The sequence below is a fragment of the Cebus imitator genome, unplaced genomic scaffold (assembly GCF_001604975.1).
Source record: "Cebus imitator isolate Cc_AM_T3 unplaced genomic scaffold, Cebus_imitator-1.0 Scaffold1017, whole genome shotgun sequence".
Classification (NCBI taxonomy): domain Eukaryota; kingdom Metazoa; phylum Chordata; class Mammalia; order Primates; family Cebidae; genus Cebus; species Cebus imitator.
This window is the reverse complement of record NW_016108332.1, coordinates 49347-54215: the sequence shown is the minus strand read 5'-3', so window position 1 is coordinate 54215 and position 4869 is coordinate 49347. Positions and strand designations below refer to the sequence as shown.

At 40.5% G+C, this 4869-nt stretch overlaps 1 protein-coding gene across 3 annotated transcripts in view; it reads right to left on the bottom strand.

Annotated features, from left to right (window-relative positions):
• The window catches only part of LOC108298615 (putative serine/threonine-protein kinase PRKY), a 22544-nt gene extending 19131 nt beyond the window's left edge, over positions 1 to 3413 (bottom strand). For all 3 annotated transcript variants that reach the window (XM_037735852.1, XM_037735853.1, XM_037735854.1), the window contains exon 1: positions 3355 to 3413. The gene's annotated coding sequence lies outside the window, so the exon portion shown is untranslated. The remainder of the gene's footprint in view (positions 1 to 3354) is intronic.
• Positions 3414 to 4869: the final 1456 nt, after the last annotated feature.

Here is a 4869-nt window from a genome sequence, read left to right as displayed (position 1 = left end):
AAAAAAAAAAAAAAGTATATCTTCCTCAAGACTCAACACAGCCACACAGCCTGCCCCAGAGATGTCAGCCCCAGCTCTCACAACTACATGAACCAGCTCTTTAAACTCTGTTTTGTTTTTCTCAGAAACCCTATCTATCTATCTATCCATCCACCACCCGCCATCCATCCATTGGTCTATCAATCCAACATCTATATCATCTATACATTTATCAATGGATCATGTATCCATTCACAAATGGTATCTGTCTGTTCATCAATCTAGCTATCCATCTATATCATCTACCTATCAATCTATCATTTATCTATATCATCTATCCAGATATCAATCTATCATGTATCTATTTATGAACGATACCTATCTATCTGTCTATATGATCTATCTACCTATTAATCTGTTGTCTATCTTTATCATCTAGTATTAACTTATCATGTATCTATTTATGAATATTAATCTATCCATCCTTTCATCATCTGTTTATATCATCTATCCAGCTATCAGTCTATCATCTATCCATTTATCAATCTATCATTATCTATCTATGAATAATAATTATCGTCCATCCATCCAACCATCTATCAACCATTCATCTCTCTGTTGCTCTGGTTTATAACTATAGAGAATTTTACCCCCAGTCTCCCAGGTGGTATCAGACATCTAGAGAAATTTTTGGTTGTCTCGATCTTTCTGGTTGTCACCACTGGGGAAGGGTGCTGCTAGCATCTCGTAGGTGGAACCCAGGGACGATGCTTAACACCCTACAGTACACAGGATGGCCCCACAGAGACTCACCCAGTCCTAGGCTTATGCTGAGAAACCTTGTTTTGGATCCAAATGTCAGAAATGTCTGTATGCATCAAGGGTGAAGAATCACCGTCTCTAGGCAGAGCACAAATCTTTCTCTCTGGGAAACTAACTTTGTCACATTTGTTGTGCTCCTTGGACACTAAGTTTTTTGGCTCTGGTAGCAGTGTGAGATGGCCTTGGAAAGTGGAGTTATCACCAAACAGAATGTGGTCCTTCATGTGCACTACACAAATACCCCGGTGTCTTTTCAAACATACAACCTGTAGCTGTTCAAATACCACACGCTGATAATGCCACTTGCAAACATGTGAAGTTGTTTAACTGGAATTGGGTACTCCAAACGGTCATTGTTCAACTTGATTCCTGTCATCGGCAACACTCCATGATGCTTCCAGAAACACAAGTAAAACAAGACCAATGTTTTCGCATAGCATGAGAGGTCAGTCTACATTGCATAACTTGAGAGCTCATGTTATACAATCATAACATGATGCATCAGTCTGTCATCAATCTATCAAACACTTGTCCATCTCAATATGTATCATCTATCATCTATAACTATCTGTCTGTATAATAATAGTATCTATTATCTATCACCTATCTTAATATTCATCTATTAGCTACCCATCACCTATTCACCTATCAATCAATCACCCATCATTTAGACCTATCAATATATATTATTTTTCACCTATGCATTTCAACACATACCTACTTATCATATCTATCTATCACATCTCTATCTGTTGATCCTCTATTACAGTGGTTCATTAGTGGAGATAACTTTGCCCTTCTTCTCTCAAGGAACACTTGGTGATGTCTGGAGACACTTCTAGCTTTCATAATGAGGGTTGCTGCCCCTGATATCTGATGAGTGGAGCCCAGGGATGCTGCCCAGCACCCTACAGTACACAGGACAGTCCTACACACAAGATTCATCTAGCTATAAATGTGAGGCACCTCTGCTAGAAGTCCTTGTTTCACACCTTTATAAAGAAGAAGTTCACGACCTAAAACTTCCAGTATGGGAAGCAAATGTTAAGTAAGGCAACTTACATTTAGAAGAGAAGTGCACAGCTGGGAGAATTAAATACATTTTTCACAGAGAATCTAGGATTCTCCACTAAGACATGCTCCTTATCATGCAATGTTGGATACTCTCCAGCATTTATCCATGGGGCTGGCTGGATCTGGCATGCTCTCCCATGTTATGTACAGGGAATGCCAAGTGCCTCAATGCACTGGCTTAACTTTAATCCAGTTCTTAAAACCACTTATTCTCTCAAGTGTTCATGCACAGAAAAAGCAAAATGCTATAACAGGTTATCATGATACTGCAAGGCACTGAAAGATCGATTTTCAGCAACTCACTAAGGAGGTCACATGGGCTAAGGTACTTCATCACCTCCAAGTCCATATTGGTTTTTGGATTCTCTTTTTGAGACAATGTCATGGCTCACTGCAACCTCTGCCTCCCAGGCTCAAGGGATCCTCGAACCTCAGCCTCCTGAGTAGCTAAGACTACAGGTACCCAGGACCACACCCAGCTAATTTTTGTATTTTTTGTAGAGACAGGATCTTGCCATGTTGCCCAGGCTGGTCTCAAACTTATGGGCACAAGGGATCCTCCCATCTCAGCTTCCTAAAATGCTGAGATTATAGGTGTGAATCAACATGCCCAAGTGCTAAACTCATTTTCTGTAAATTTTGGGGAAAAGCCACCTGTAAACTGCTATACCATTAACTCTTTAAGGCTCATTGTTGACAATCATTTTCCTAGATCCAAAACTTTTCTCAAGGGCTACAGATTTCAGAGCCTGCTTTGTTTTCTGCAGTATTTCAAAATTGAAGAATTTTATTTATTTTTCTTTATTTTTATTTTTATTTTTGAGACCAGGTCTCACTCTGCCACCCAGGCTTGACTGCGGTGATGCAATCTCAGGTCACTGCAACCCCTGCCTCTCAGGCTCAACAGATTCTAGTGCCCCAGTCTCAAAAGTAGCTGAGATTACCAATGTGTGCCACCACATCCAGCTAATTTTTGTATTTCTAGCAGAGACAGAGATTGTCCATGTTGGCCAGGCTACAATTTTCTTTTTAATTTTTTTCTTAAGAGACAAGATTTCACTATGTTGCCCAGGGTGGTCTGACCTCAAGCAATCCTCCCACCTTGGCATCTAAAAATGCAGAGATTACAGGTGTGAGCCACCGAGCCCAGCCCCAAATCACAGAATTTTGAAATCAGCTTCTGCCATATTTTCCAAAAATAATGACTGTGATCCACTCAAGAATAACATATAAAATAGCCTTAAATTCCATGTAGACTTAAGTGACAAGGAAAAATTCATGCTTTTTGGCAGCAACACCAGGCTGACCTGACATACAAATAACAGCTCAAATTCAGTAACCAGCACTCGGAGGAGCTGGTGGCTGTATGGGCAAAGAACACACATGAAACATCCAAAATGTCCTCTTAGAAAGCTATCATGGGGCAGAGAAATTTCACTCCTTAAAAGATAGAAACAGACCAGGCATGGTGACTCATACCTGTAATCCCCAGCATGTGGGAGGCCAAGGTGGGAAGATCATTTCAGCCCAGGAGTTTGAGACCACCCTGAACAGCAAAGTGAGACTCCATTTCTAAAAAAAGTTTTAAAATGAGGCAGGTGTGGTGGTGCACTCCTTTATTCCAGCATGCCGGGAGGCTGAGGCAAGTGAAGTGCTTGAAGCCTGAAGTTCGAGATCAGCCTGGGCAACATAGCAAGACCCTGTTCATAGAAAAAAACAAAAACATCATCTTCACCAAAGAGTTTATAAAAAACATACAAATATGTTTCTGTTTTTTAATTAAAAATAACTATAAACATTACCAGGGTGTAATGGGGCATGCCTATAGTCCCAGCTACTCTGGAGCCTGAGACAGGAGCATGGCTTGAGCCCAGAAGGGTTGAGGTTGCAGTGAGCCTTGATTGCACCACTGAACCCCAGCCTGGGTCACAGACCACCACCATCTCTAAATTAAAAAAAAAAAATATATATATATATATATATATATTCACACATATATATACTTATATATATACATATATATATACATATTTATACACACATATATATGTGTGTGTGTATATATATATATATGAAAAGATATAAGATATATATATGAAAAGATATATATATGAAAAGATAAAAGTAAACCAAAACCACCATAGATAACTTTGGACAGAATTCCTAAAGTCTCTAGGGCTTTATATGAAACTTAAGAAATATAAACGGCTTTGTTCGTTAATTGAAAGTAGGCAGGCTGGGCGAAATAGCTCATGCCTATAATCCTAGAACTTTGGGAAGCTGTGGTTGGGGGATCATTTGAGGTCAGGAGTTTGAGACCAGCCTGGCCTCAAATGACAACATGACAAAAATTAGCCGGATGTCGTGGCATATGCCTGGAGTCCCAGCTACTCTAGGAGACTGAGGCAGGAGAATAATTTGAACCGAGGTAGCAGAGGTTGCGGTGAACCAAGCCTATGCCACTGCACTCCAGCCTGGGTGATAGAGCAAGACTCTGTCTCAAAAAAAAAAAAAAAAAAAAGAAAGAAAGAAAGAAAGAAAGAAAGCTGGGAATATCAAAATCAGAATCCATGTCCCTGCCGGAACCCACCTTATCTGCTAAGGAAAACAGTTCTTGAGCTATCCCAGCTTTAAGAAAGAACTACCTAACTAAAGCTCTGTTTTGCAAGCTCTGCTTTATTTTTTTTTTATTTTTATTTTTTTGGGGGATGGAGTTTCGCTCTTGTTACCCAGGCTGGAGTGCAATGGCCACTCGGCTCACAGCAACCTCTGCCTCCTGGGTTCAGGCAATTCTCCTGCCTCAGCCTCCTGAGTAGCTGGGATTACAGGCACGAGCCACCATGCCCAGCTAATTTTTTGTACTTTTAGTAGAGACGGGGTTTCACCATGTTGACCAGGATGGTCTCGATCTCTTGACCAGGGAATTCTCTGACTTGCATACTCCACCCACTCCCATGGCCTTGCAGTTCTTCTATGGGATTTTCAATTTCTGAA